The sequence below is a fragment of the Apis mellifera genome, linkage group LG16, assembly GCF_003254395.2.
Source record: "Apis mellifera strain DH4 linkage group LG16, Amel_HAv3.1, whole genome shotgun sequence".
In the NCBI taxonomy this organism is placed as follows: domain Eukaryota; kingdom Metazoa; phylum Arthropoda; class Insecta; order Hymenoptera; family Apidae; genus Apis; species Apis mellifera.
In genome coordinates this window covers 6416332-6431353 of record NC_037653.1, presented here as the reverse complement: position 1 = coordinate 6431353, position 15022 = coordinate 6416332, and the positions used below count along the sequence as shown (strand labels likewise).

The following is a 15022-nucleotide window of genomic DNA, read 5'->3' as shown; positions in this document are numbered from 1 at the left end:
TACCGTAGGAATTTTAATCAACGAAACCAGTTCGAAAGATATTGTGTTAATTCATGTCCAATGTCATTTTATGCCGATTTAACGTTCGAAAGCTACGAAAGAATCTCGAAACGTACGAGGTTAGAAAAATATATTGACGAATGCCTCGGAATAATTCCCCTATCGGATGGAAATTAAATGTCGGTAAGAACCTGTTTGACACGGACACGAGATCGTGTATTATCCTTGTTTCTCCCCCTCCTCCTCCTCCTCCCCTTTTTCTTATTCCTCGCAAATTATTACTATTCCGCGTCAAGATGGCAGTTCTCAATATTATTAAAGAATATTATAGGTATTAAAATTTATTCTTTCAGTAGGAAGTACGAGCTCGAAGATATATGCTCGAGTAATTTAATACAAGGTATTGCTAATAGCTCTCGATTATACGCGAGCATAAAATACCTTTCTTAATTATCGTGATCAAGTTAATGAAAATATCGGATGGATATTGAATTCGACGCAAGGTAGGCAACAGTCGGTACGTAATGAGACGTTTACGAGGTTAGGTTTTCGTTAGTTCCGTTTTTGTCGTGCGACGAGGGCGCCAAGTTCACCTCGACGCGCATACTCCTTGTGTGTATATCCAGTATGGAAACGTGATTCCGTAAGTTAAGATAGGAGGAGAAATAAATTTGATAAAATGAAACCGAGCGTATGGAAATAATGTTTAACGAGTTGTGTTACCGAGCTGTGGAATGCGATTTTGAAGCCTCGAGGCCATCGAGCATATCGTTCCACGTTCTTGTATTGCAATTTAACGAGAATCTAGGTGTATTTTGTTCGTTACAAGGTTAGGAGAGAGTTTACAATATCCGTTGAAAATTCCAACGATGACATAATCGACTGTTTTGCCTTCGATTGTCTTTGATTTTTCATCATAGATAGTCGTGCGTGCGCTCGTGACTCGTACCACGTTTCGAAAATGCTGCCAACCATAAAAATTGCAAAAAAGAGATACGATACGTTACTTAAAAAGTAATTGCGTACGCACGTACGTAATGTGGTACACACTTTTGAAGTCGCCGACAAACTTATTATGCAAAGTCATATTTTTAACTGGTTTATCAAAATTCAACATTTTTATTTCGCGATGATAAAATTTAAAGCAAAAATTTTCGATCCAGTTTTTGCTCGGAAAAGATGCTATCTCGTTAATTGTTAAAAAAAGAAAATTACACAAAGGAAGGGAAACGTCCATTTATTAGGCGAAATCGAATGAAATTGCGAACGAAAGAAAGAATGCGTACGGTACGTATGATCTACATCTTTTTCTTGCATTTTATATACTGCCTATCTCTGAAAGATAAAAAAATCGACGCGCAAATTGATTTATGATAGCTCCAACATTTGTAATTAACCGTACCTGTTAATTACAGAGCAAGAAATAAACGTCGATAATTATCTTACGGTTAATAAATTAAATCCACTGATATAATTATACCGTTTAAAAAAAAAAACTCTTTGTTTTATAGGTTTAATTGATTTAAAGAGAGAGAGAAAACAGTACACACGCAAAAAAAAATTAAAGATATTACGTAAAAGAATGATGATGAAAAAGAAGTATCATTGCGAAAATTTAAAAAAAATTTCTTTTTTTCTTTTTTTCAAAAGAAAAAGAAACGTTAACGAGCCGAGCTATGTTGCGACAACACGCGAGGAAAATATCGAAAAGTATACGTTTCGTACGTGGCAATATCACGGGAATTGAAGTTAATTCTCGGGTTAGATACGACTCGGAGACCAAGAACTGTCCAACTGTCGAACATTAATTCGTACGTATAATCAGGCGACTCGCTCATTAGCACCGTGGTGTACAAGTAACAATCGGTCAGTAAAGTGTCTCACCGACTCTTCGTGCGTATCTCGCCTCTTTGACCCGCAGTATAAAGCATGCCACTATGCTTGCACAATGCAATAACTCGCAGACCTTAATTGAAATCTCCACGAAAGACTAACAGCGCGATGTCATTCGTGCAAACGTCCCCCTCAGAAAATTGATATACTCGTGTATGTATCAAGTGCGACGTTATTCTCGAAAGATATTGAAACCAATTAAAAAACTATGTGCGCGCGATAAACGCGAGGAATAAATGGAGGGAAAAAAAGGAACGTATATAAAATATATACAAGTGGAACGAAATTAATTAATTCGAACGAGCAAATTTTATAACGTAGCAAATTAGCGATAGAACAACGGGCAAGTATAACGATAACTTTTTTTCTTCCTCAACCGCTCCCAAAATGCCTGCGAACAGGCAACCCATGCTACACCGCAGCGTATAGCAAAAACCGTTCACCGTACTACGAGACTATTTTCCTCCACGTGGCTCGTACACATTTAAAAATATCCTAAATAGAAACGAGCAAAAGAAAAAGAAATATCTCAGATAAAGAGATTCGTCGTGCTTAATCTTGCTAGCTCTCTCGAATTCCTGTTAAATTAATTACACTTTCCATTCTGCAATCTAATCGAAAAAAAAAAAGAAAGAAAGAAAAAAAATTACGAAATACTCACTCGATAATTTCTTCATTTCCCAAGGAAACCGGAAATCCTAACCCGCATAATCATTCTATGAATCACGGCACGGCTCGCAAAGTATCCAAAGTTTGATTGTTTTCGGTTCACCGAGTGTTCGGGAAACGAAGGAGGATGAGAAGGAGAAGGAGGAGGAGGGGGGAGAGCATCGAGAGCCTTGGCCATTTTTAAGCTCGAAGCTCGAATCTAGCGAAACGGGCCAGCGACCGCGGGAGTGTTGTGTGTGCGGAACTTGGCGTACGTGCAATTCGAACAAATTACGATGGCGCTCGCTTACTCACCGACGACATCGCGACGCCGTGGTGGGAGAAAGACGTAACGACAGGCCACCGTGGAGAAAGGAAAAGACGAGAGAGTAGCGTCGGCCTTCTCACAGTCGGCATTCAACTTCCTTCGTCGGGTGACGCGTGCTCCGGCGACGGTGCTCGCCGACAGTGCTCCGTATTCAATTATTACTAATAAGCCTTGATTTTTTAATCAAATCGAATGAACTTTCGCGCGACAAAACCAACGACCATTACACCGTTACACCATATCATACCGTATCATACGGGGGTGTCGATCGATGTACTCGTCGACCGTGACGTGGCGCGGCGCGGCAAATTTTAAATTTTTAAATTGAAAAATTCCGCTTCTTTATTCTTTCTCTCTTCTCCTTTTTTCTTTTCTTTTCTTCTCTTTTTTATTTTATTTTATCTTATTTCTTTTTTCTTTTTTTTTTCGATCGACGAATTTATCGGATCGGATATTATATAGCACGTGGAAGTTTGTCTTGTCAGACCGATAGATTTACTTGCTCCGCGGTTGAAATATTATCTATAGTTGGGTTAATGTATGATTCACGCGAGACACAAGTTAAACGATACGAATGTGTTTTGTCACTGTTGCGTGATAGATATTAAGAAGCGATAGAAATAACGTATGAAATTAGCACAGTTTCCTCGCGCTCGTTCCATTCATTATAACGCGGTCGGGTCATTGTGCAACGAGAATCTGAAATGTTTGAACGCGAGAATATATGTTTAACTTTGGCGTTATATATATATAAAAAAAAAAGGGGAAGAAAAAACTCACGTATCGAATTGTAAACTGTAATTAAGATACAATACGATAAAATAGTAGTCACGAGCAATGTTTGAACTCGTAATTAGGTTATTAATTTTGCATGACACAAGTGTCTCGTTCGTTCTCTTTAAAAACACAATAATAATAATAAAGAGATTAGACAAAGATACACGCGATATCGCTTATCGATGTTTACCTTCTAACCATCTATTTATCCGCTACTATTTGATTAAATTCGCTCTTTATGTATTCATCTCTCGTTGAATGGTAATAAAAAGTTGGCAAAAAATTGCCGGTTATCAAAACGAGAGGTTTTCGATCGCTTTTTAATGGAAACGTTTGGAAGCACGAATCGTACGCCACGTAATCGCCGTCAGTGTGTACTCGATGATGATCACAGCCTATGGACCAGTTGAATTATTTAAGTGTCATAAATATTCCTGCAACGAATGCACGTGTCTTCTATCAATTTTTTCTTTTAAGTCAATGATCTCTTTGAAACCTCTTCGCACCGTATTGACGCAACCCATTATATATAACTTGTTCAAAATATTTTTCTCTTTTTATCATCATCATTATTATTATTATTAAAAAATTTATATAACTTACGAGATATTTTTTCGACGCGCGAAATTCAATCCTATCTTCGATATCGCATCGGAATAGAAAATAAAATCATTTTCTCGAAAACGTTTAATCAAACTTCTTCTTTTTTCTCTTTCTTTTTTTCTTTCTTTCTTTTTTCGAGTCATCGAGAAGCTAAGAGTCTCGAAAGCGTCAAACGATCGCTTCTAAGCTACTCGAGTTTCCGGTCGACGGTGTGTGCTATTCGTGGTTAAACTCGATAGGGCCGGTATCAAAGTGGCCGGTATATTTTTTATTTCAACGTGTCACTCCGCCATTAATGGTGAAAAAAAAATATATACATATACATATATATATATACCGCGTCGAAAAATATTGGGGGGGAAAAAATGACACGTCGATAAATCGATTCGATGAAGAAATGTACGTACGTAGTAGTATAGAGAGAGGGGAAAAAGGAAGGAGAGAAGGATCGGTTAAATAAAAAAAGGGACGCTAAATTAATGATCTTATATTTGTATACTCATCGCAATCAGAATTCAGATCGGCCGATTCGATATTATTATTATTACGCGCTATGCAATCTCGTTCCACCTTGATGCGCCCCGTGTAGATAACATCGAAATTCTACGTAGCTATAGGTATAATTGCATTGATAGGGAAGCTTGATGATTTCCTTTTCAATTCTTCCCGCCTGTCAATATTATCGATTACTATCCGTCCTCTTCCGTCCTCCGTGAAAGCGTTTCAAACGTTATTCCGGAATAAAAAGAGGGGGACGCAAATGAAATTTCCCTTGTGCGTGGAAACAGAATGAAAAATTTAATATAAACGTATCTATCTTATTATTCATTATTCGTAAAGATTATAATATAAGAGTTTTAAGTTTACGTCTTGGATATAAATAAAAATACCGTATATCGTTTTTTGATTTATTCCCCTTATCAATCGTACTTAACGCCAATTTGGATGTATTTTAAAAACATTAACAACAAATTGCTGTTTTATATATAAATTGTCGACTGAAATTATATCTGATATTATCGATATAATCTTTTTTATCGGTGTATAAAGTAATAATAAGACTCGTATATATATATATATATTATCATATATATTATGTTATCTTTAAAGAATACGTTAATAATTACGAAAAATTATCGTGAAATTTAAAAAATCGAAAACTAGTAAAAAATCGTCGCGAGTAAAATTGCAAATTGAACCGCTCGACTATAATTGGAAGAAGAATAAGAAGAAGGAGAAGAAGAAGAAAAAAAAAACGAAATACTAACCCAGAGTTGGAGAAAAATGATCCTAACTACCCGTAATTATATTTCTCGTTTAACTCGTTAACATACCTCGTTATCGTTCATAATCAAATATCATTACTCATACTCAATTATTCGCGCTCCTATTAATCATATACCTATATCATCCCTTTAAAACACGTGTTCAAAAATATCAATTTTCTTCCACGTTCAAATTTACATACCCGCCCGTGCTTTCCCGTATCAAATTCCTTCCTATTTCCTCCCTAATTATCATTCCTCCCTTCCCGCCCAAGATCGGCCAAGGAACAACGGATCTTAAATTCTCAAGATCGAGAATATCCTCTTCGAAAGAAAGAAAGAAAGAGAGAGAATTAGATACAAGAAGCGACATCTCGCGTTTCCGGGTAACGGAAGACGCCTGGACAGAGCCCCTTATTCCTTTCTTTCCTCGATGAATTATCATAATATCATTTGCCGGCGAGAACACGCGAGAACATCCTCTCCTCCTCCTCCTCCTGGCGTCTGGCCGGGCAATTATATCAGCGGCACACGAGACAGAATGTCGACATCGCGGTGCAACGTGCGCGTGATTGCAAATGGGACAACGTCTGGGCCGGGGGGGGGGGGGGAGAGGACGGGAGGGGAGGGGACGGGCAAAAACCGGCACGACGATAGGGACGATGCCGGGAGTACGTCATAGAGAGAGGCCAGGCTGGTGCGTAGCCACCGACCGAAAAGAAAACACCACCATTACAGGAGGCACGTACTTACGCTAGAAATACGATCCCCATGCCAACGATTAACGAGCCACCACTCCGGGCTCCCTCTATCGGGCTTGAAACCGGTCACGTTTAACTTATTTTTCAAACGTCCAATAGTCCAGTTCTATTCCAACCACGGTATCGCGGAAGGGTTGCCGGTTTTGTTTCGATCCCTTCGAATATATATATATATATGTAATAAGATTGCCATCGACTTCCATAACGGGTGTTATCCAACCAGGAACTTGTCACTCGTTACACGGGGGGACGGCTAATTACCTTCCACGAAGATGCACTTTTTTGCACCCGTTTCGTTAATGCATAACGTCATAATTCTCGCTTGACGAGCGTTACTATCCGAGAGAAAAATCGGAAAGGAAAAGGAGTCGATTCCCTTCTGAACGTTCGTGATCGAGAGGAGAGCCGTGATACGACGGAATCCTAGATTGCTTGGAATACGATTATAATACGGTTGTATGAAATTTCATCGAGAAAATTAAAATTTCTGCAATTATAAATGGATACTTGCGATAGATAAATTCTTAAACGTGTCTCTCAATTGGACGGGGATAAAAAGAATAGAGTTGTCAACTTGTTAAACAGCCGGTTATTAATCGATGAAGTCGTCCATCAGTTAATTCGATCCCCTCGTTTATTCCGAACAATCGATTCGAACGAGAAAAATTCTTACGCGATTCTCAACGCCGATCAAACATCACCTACGTGTCTATATCCGCTTGAAAGAACGAGCCATCCATCGAATTCTACCGTGCCGGTAGGCGATCGTCGGCTCCACAAATCCGACAGAGGATATCCCGTCAAATCGAGGAAGGGGGGGAAAAAACGTGTTATTAAACACGTCCAAAGTGATCGGGTAGCTCGAAAAATCTCGTTAAACGCCGCGTGATACGCGCCTTTGTCGGTTCCTTCCTAAACGGATCCGAACCGAAAAGAAAAAAAAAAAAAAAAAAAGGTAAATCCGAAACGGTTTTTAAGATCGGACGAATTCTCTCCTAGATCCTAGATCTCCACCATCCCTGGAAAGAAGAAGGAAAGGAATCCCTTCCTTCTCTTGCTCCCTTCCTTCTTCTTCGTTCCTACGTGACCAAGAGAGGTTAAAACGTGGCCAAGAGAGAACGGGGGCCGGGAGGGAAAGAGGAACAGGGAGAGGGAGAGAGAGAGAGAGAGAGAAAGGAGCAATTCCTATCTTCTCGCGGCACAGTTCAACTGCGAAGGTCGGTCAATGGCCAACGCCGGTTAACAGCCACTAAAGTGGGGGGGAGAAAGATATCCGCGGGGAGGCGGGAAGGAGAGGAGTCGGGCGGAGTAAGGAGAGGGGGGAGGGAGTAAGGGCGACGTAACTCGGATGGTACCAGAATATCATTACGCTCAATTGGTATACGGCGACATCCAGCGACCAGATGGTACGTATCGAATGCACGTGCGCCCGGAGAAAAAAGGGTTGACACTGGCTACCAGTGTCCACCGGCCGCTGTAACAAGATTATTCGAGTTCAACGCCAACCACCACCGCCGCTATACTCGGCGCGATAGACTGATTGACTGGAACGCGGAAATTTCTTCTTTCCACGGTGAACAAACGATCGCCTCTCTGGCCCGATTTACGAATCGAACAGTGTCGTCGTTTAACCGGATTATCGGAGGATAAGAGGAGAGGGAAAAAACGATCGTTGGAGAAGATGCTGGATCTTCTTAAGGGGGAGGAAATGTTCCTCGATCCTCGATGGAATATGATGGCAATTGATAGATGGATTTTTTTTCTCTTTTTTTCTTTTGGAGAAAGTCAATTCGACGGGAGAATTTCGTATTCGAGATTATAGAAAAAAGGAAAACACGGTCGTAAATTCGATTAGATACGTTGGAAGGATTTGGCGCAAAAAACTAATTGATTATTCAACGAGGAATAAGGGTGCTTCGATCGATCGGGGCCAAACCTGTTGAAATATAGCGGAGGGAATCTGTCAGAATATTCGCCGCGTTCGAATACTTGGATTAGCGGCGCGCGTTGAACCTATTATCCATCTCCAAACTCCACTATCCTATGCCCAAAGACGGCACGGTAAAGAGAGTTCCGCGAACAGTTTGCGAAACTCACGACTCTTCTCATTATCATAACCACATTTACGGTGTCCTAAATCGAAAATTCATCGCTCAGCTGACCCTGCGTAACCCATGCGAAACGCAAGGGAATAACTCTTTACTACTCGTAACAATTTTATTGCCAACACGCGAATCCTCATTGTCTTTTTTTCTTTTCTTTTCTTTTTTTTCCTCTCTTTTTTCCTTTCCTTTTCCTTTTTTCCTTTCCTTTTTTCTCGTCCTATCCCACGAATAATAATAATAATAATAATAATAACCTCGCGCAGGACGAGGAGGAAAGAAGAGAATAAATACGGAAATTCTACGGATTCCAACGACACGCGTGGAATCGATGAAGCATTTGATATTTGACAAATATTCGAATATCGAAACATCATCATTGTTATCTATCTATCCTTCCCCTCCATTTCCAAGAAAGGATAATAAAACGTCTGGAAAGCGTTGATGACATCTCGTTCCGTTTAATCGGCGCGTTTCGTTCGAAAGCGGGCCAAGTTATTTCATTGATCGTTCCACGATCGCGTAACGGGCCCCGTTCCCATTGATTAAACGGCATTAGCTCGGATTAGCTCGGCGATCCCTTCTTATCTGCCCTAATAATTATCAAGCTTGTGCCTATGCGCTGTGTTATGGGCGGCCCCGCGGGTCCCACAACCGCGGGATACGAAGAAGCAATAGCGATCTTCGATTTCTTTAAACAGTTGCAATCGTTATCCCCGTTTCGAGGGCGATATGCAACCCGGTTTAACGAGGCTTGCATCAATACCCGCGCCGATTACTTGCCGCCAACGGCTGCTACCGATTTTATTGCGGCGAGCAGCGATAAGCCAACTGTGAAATACCCGCCGCACGCGCGCACGGACGTTGGCCGACGCTGCCTTCTCCCCTCCGGCCAATTTTTACCGATCCGTGCAATCGAATTTTGTGGAAAAGAGAAAGAAAGAAAGAAATAGAAGAATAAATTTTTCGAAAGATCATCCCGATTTTTTCGAAAGAAAGAGTAATAATGGGAAGGGTGGGTGGAAAGATAGGAGAGTTTGTTGGACTCTTGTTGATTCCCTTCTTCTTTCCTTTCTTTCTTTAGGCAAGGAAGAATGGAAGTTGATTGGATCGGTTCGATCCAGGAGTTGAAACGACACCGTCTCCTTCGCATCCCGGTTAAAATATTTGAAATTTCTTCCCACGAGAACGGCGACGCGTCAACTCGAGCATTAATCAAGAACGTTTTGCTACTTATCGAGTTGTACTCACCGCACAAGCACACCACGTGTTGTTGGTTCCGCGTTGGAGATAAATTCTCCTGAATGCCTGCTTCTTCCTTCTCCTCTTCTTACACCGTGTTAACATTCCCTGGTGGCTGATGGCTGGAAACGGTAAGAATGAAATAGTTCATTAGCCGGCGAGCATTGGCCGGAATCGCGCACCGGGAAAAGAGAGAAAAATACCGTCTATTAAGCGATATCCGCTCGGATATTATCTCTCTCGTTAGTTCTCTCGGGTTCGGGAAAAAGCTTTATCGAGCCTCTTCATCAACGGGGGAAAATCCTCTATCTAAGAATCTAGGAAGAAAATTCGTTCCGTTCAACGCGTGTCTTCGTTCAACGCGTCAAGTCGGATCGATTTAATTAACGCCTCTTATCCGATCTTACGAAATCATCATCACGATTGATAATTTATTCGATTAACGGAGGGAGAAAAAAAATTGCGAACCGTGTCACCGCACCGCGAGACATTGACCTTTGCTCCCTTTGCTAAGGATCCAGATCCAACATATTTTATATATATATATTATAAATTGCAGATAGGATTGGAAAACAGAAAACAGCTTGTACAGAAGCTGAATATTAAATGAATTACATGAATATCTCGCTTATATTAATAAAACGGTATATTTATACGAATCTTAAAGGAATAAAATGTATTTATAAGAACAAATCTAAGTTTAGGTTATTGGAACAACATCGAGTAAAGAAAAGTTCTAGTATTCGAAGATCCCTCGAGATAAAGAATTCTCTTCTTATCAACGCGCGCGGAACGAAAATCCAGCTTTGATGACACAGTTAATTTGCGTAATAGCTCGGTAAATATATTATAATTGAGAGATAATTAATCTGTCGTATTCGAAATTCCCATTTTACACGTTTGGAAACTAAACTGTCCTTAATACCCTCTATCTCTCTCTCTATCTCTTCAAATTTAATTTGACTTTTCATCTCTCTTTTCGAATCCTCTCCGTAAAGCTTCTTTATCTTTCAGAATCATCGAACGTTAACTCGTAAATCAGGGGGCCGAAATTTCACGGAAATTAGAAACGCGACACACGTGGAGGATTTCGAATCGGCGCGGATCGAACGAGCTAATGATATTCGGCTGTCAACTATTAATCGTCGGGAGGGGAAGAAGAAAAGAGAAGAAAAGAAAAGAAAAGGAAAGGAGAAAAAAAATGATAAAAAAATGTGTCGAAAGCGATGACATGGGTTATTTCCACGTCGCCACGTGGAAAAAAAAAGAGAAAGAGAAAAAAAGCGAGCAACGACGCGACGTGTACGTGCGAATCTCATCCGCGCGTTGAAGGGAACGAAACGAAATACTTTCGACCGGTATCTTAACAAGGTCGTATCCTCCGATTTCAAGTACGAGAAAAAATTCGGCCGACGTGCAAAGAGGATTATTAATAGGTGTACAACGATTAATCTCGAGAAACTCGTATTTGAAGAAATTAATTTTTCTCAAGAGATGTAATGTTTTTTTCTTTTTTTTTATTAGACAGCTAATTCTATCTATTATTTCGCGTTAATTCGCGCGAATTAACGTTCAAGGAGGGAGGATGATTTATCGGGATATTATAGCATTTACACGATACTTTGATTTCATTCGAGGAAATAAACATCCATCGATCTTTTCCTTTTGACACGAGCACTGTCATTAATATCTTTTCGAATTGACGCGTACATATTCCTTTCTTCGCGATACTTCAATATCGGCGATTAAATATATGTGTAAATATATAGAAGTTGCGGCTACATATTTCATTGCTACATTATTTAGTATTTGAATATTTTATGTGTGGTTGCCAACGTATATTATATATATATAAATTAAAATATCATTTTCTATTTCGAAAAGAGTCATTACTCTTAATAAAACGAGTAATTTACTCGCGCTGTACTGTTAATCTTTTATTTGCAAATAGAAACGAATCGACGCCGATGATGTTAATTTATTAAATCGCGGCGATCTTTTCGTTTTATCTTATCCATTTTATTTATAACTAGTTTCAAGAAACAAACGTCCAACGTATTTTCCTACTTTACGCGCTGTAAGAAACCACTTAAATTAACGATACAAACTGCCTGCATAATATATCGCATCGCGAAAACGTTAACATCCAACGACAACACGATCGGCGTCACTTTTCGAAATTATCGACGTTCGATAAAGCAGCACGCTCGCCTCGAAACGAATCGATCCGAATTTAATAATTCGAGCGATCGTTTAATCCTCGGGAACTCGTGTAACTCGTGATGTTTCGCGTGAACAGAAGGTGCAAATTTAATAGAAAATTCGTTCGCGAGGATTTTATCACGTCGCTTATTACGCACGATTCGTCGAGGCTTGATACAAAAAGGGGTGCGTTTTTCAACCCACAACTTACGAGAGTTTGAAACAGGACACTAAGTAAGCACATTCTTCTATCCGGGTTCGCGCGAATAAAACTTCTCCCGCGAAATGTTTTGCTTTGCGAGAAATCATGTGAATAGTCCTTTCATCGAGTGAATGAACCGATTGTGGGGCAAAAGTAGTTTTTGGCTCGATAGGATGTTATTTTTCTACGGGGAGGAAAAAGCCGATTTATAAATTCATACGAGCTCCTCTCGTAAACGTGGAAATCGAGTTTTTAATAACTCTTTGATATTAATCGTTGCTCGCGATAATTAATTCGACGATATATTATATATATATATATATATATATATATATACAATTAATTAATCTCGACATGAAGATTGCACTCGGTTCGATTCGCACACTTCGAACAGAAATAATTAAAAGTTGAATTAATCGTCAACGATGAATTAATAAAATACGTTTCTGACACGGGAGAAGCGGTAAAAAAAAAAAAAAAAAAAAATATTGGAAAACAATACATGCGGTTTACAACTATCGATCGCGTAAAATGATAAACGATACTTTAGGAATACAATAAGATTCGCTTCTACTCGCCAGTCGGTATAATTGCCTTGCACCAGGATTAATGGTATATATATTTTACGATTAACGAAAAAAAGAAAACAATTTATTTCGATATATCTTGCTCACCAATCTCGATTTTTGAACGATGGAATTTAAAATATGGAATTACAAATACATATGTGCGTGTGGATATTAGGTAACGCTAGAAAGCGTCGCCATTAGATATGTAATAGTGCATTATTTTATCGGATGAAAAACTCACACTGCTTTATTTAATGAGTAATTTAACCCTATCAGATCTTAGAGCGGCAATCGGAACCGGTTGATCACGATCGATTGACCAACCGAGATACACACAGCCACGCGTAGCTCCGGGCTACGTCGATTCGATGTGACAACGGATCGATTATAAAAAAAGGAAAAAAAAAAGAAAAAATCACCTGCAATAATAATTCCCGATATTGAAATTATTACAGGAGGGGGAAGAAATTATTGGAGAGAATAAAGACAGAGATGACGGATATCGATCCGTTAATGAATATCGCTTAATATTAATAAATACCAAATGATATATTTTTTTACTTTTACCCCCCAACTTGAAACTTTGAACCCACTCGATTCAACTCGATACTCTATGAGTATCAATAAGATTCATTAAAGTGATGATTGGGCTCATAACAACGCTATTTGTTTCTATCTATCATCTATTATCAAATTTTTTTCTTAATTCAACTAGCTGAAACGAGTTTCGAACGCGGTGATTCCTCCCCCTCTCTCTTTTACCACGCGAATTATTATAAATACGATCGACGATTCGCTCGTACAACTTCGCGTATTTGATTTGCGCGAGAATAAAACCGTCGGCGCGATGTTATTTCTTTTTTTTTCTTCCTTTTTAATTAGCCATTTCTCAACGGGGGCGCGATCCATCCCTCGTCATTTCCACACTCCGCCTTTAAAGGCTTTAAACTTGGATAAAAAAAAGAAAAAAAGAAGGAAAGAATTACGCTCAACTTTACGATCCCCAGTCACGAACTTGTTGTAATTTATTCCGGAATAGATATCAAACGACTCGATAAAAGGAGAGAGAAAAAAAAAAAAAGAAACACCCTCTTTTCGCGTTTCAGTAAGGACGAGTGCATGCACGGTTGCATGTAATTATGCGCGGCAATTAGATACTTTGAGGAATGTAATCCTCAACTTTTCTCCCTTCTCGGGGATCCTATCCCACCGAAAGAATATCCCATCCATCATTGTACCTACTGTACCTCGCGGTGGAACCACTCGAGAGACTTTCACGCAGCGTGAACAGAGGCTGAGAGATCAAGATTCTTGTCGAGATCTATCCGGACGGGCGCACGCATCAGAGTGTTCTTAAGTGGCTCTTGACCTCGCACTTCTATAACTTTACGATATAATACATGCACGCGGAGGACTCGTGGTCTTTTTTTTTCTTTCTTTCTTTCTTTCTTTCTTTTTTTGTAAATGATAACGTCACCCTTTCGAATTCGACGCGGCTGTAAAAACGAAACGTTAATCGCGCATCCGTGTGCAAAACGAAAAATTGGAGCGAAACAAGGTGCTCGAGACGAGGAATGGCGGCCACTAGAGTCTGCAGGATTTACCCTGATGTTTGTCTGATCTTGAAACAGGTCGAACGAATATGTATGCGTGTGACTACTCGAGTTTTATAAAGAGAGAGAATCGAGGAGAGGGATCTGTAATTTTAATTTCGAAACGGCGTTATATTATATTTAATGATCTTCTTCTACAGCTGTCGTTGGAAAACTGCGGAAATGATACATACGATCGTCAAGAACGAGAGAGAGAGTAAATTAATAATGCAATAATAGAAACGTCAGAAGTTTGATATAGCGAGCCGGTCTTTTTATCTGTTCTAACTCGTATGAAAATTGCGTACGAGTATTAAATAACGCAGATCATAAGTAATAAATTAGAGGACAACAGGGTAAATAGAATTTCGAGGTATCGAATATCGAATGCTAATATTATTCACGCCATTTTAAAGCGTGTTTTAATTACCAACTTTCATTAATCTCCCTTTTCTTGATGCTTCGGAAGAATTAAAAAAAATTTCTTTATCTTGGAAATTTATCGATCGAATATCTATTCCATGCGACGAGAAGAACAGATTCTTTCTTCGATAAGCGTTCGAACGAAAGAGGACGCGAATTTTGCGAGAAGAGAAAAAGAAGTTTATCGAGGGAGACAATCGCCACTTTTTTTTTACCATCGATCGGCCGTGTCGCCAGATTGGCGTGAATTACACCTGTGCCTATGTCATCCTAGACAAGTTGAGTGGGGAAAAAAGAAAAAAAAAAGGAGAAAAAAAAAAATAACCAATACCAGGCCCGCCAGTTACCGCAGATAACGCAGGCACGAGTAATAGTAAATAGGTCAGTCACCTTCGTAGATATACTAGCTGTTATA

The 15022-nt window shown here is 39.5% G+C and overlaps 1 long non-coding RNA gene across 1 annotated transcript in view; it reads right to left on the bottom strand.

The window, feature by feature from the left end:
* Window positions 1-15022, bottom strand: part of LOC100578474 — a 53900-nt gene that overhangs the window by 24550 nt on the left and 14328 nt on the right. Inside the window, exon 2 of the long non-coding RNA XR_120113.4 lies at window positions 9629-9741. This is a non-coding gene — a long non-coding RNA (uncharacterized LOC100578474). The remainder of the gene's footprint in view (window positions 1-9628; window positions 9742-15022) is intronic.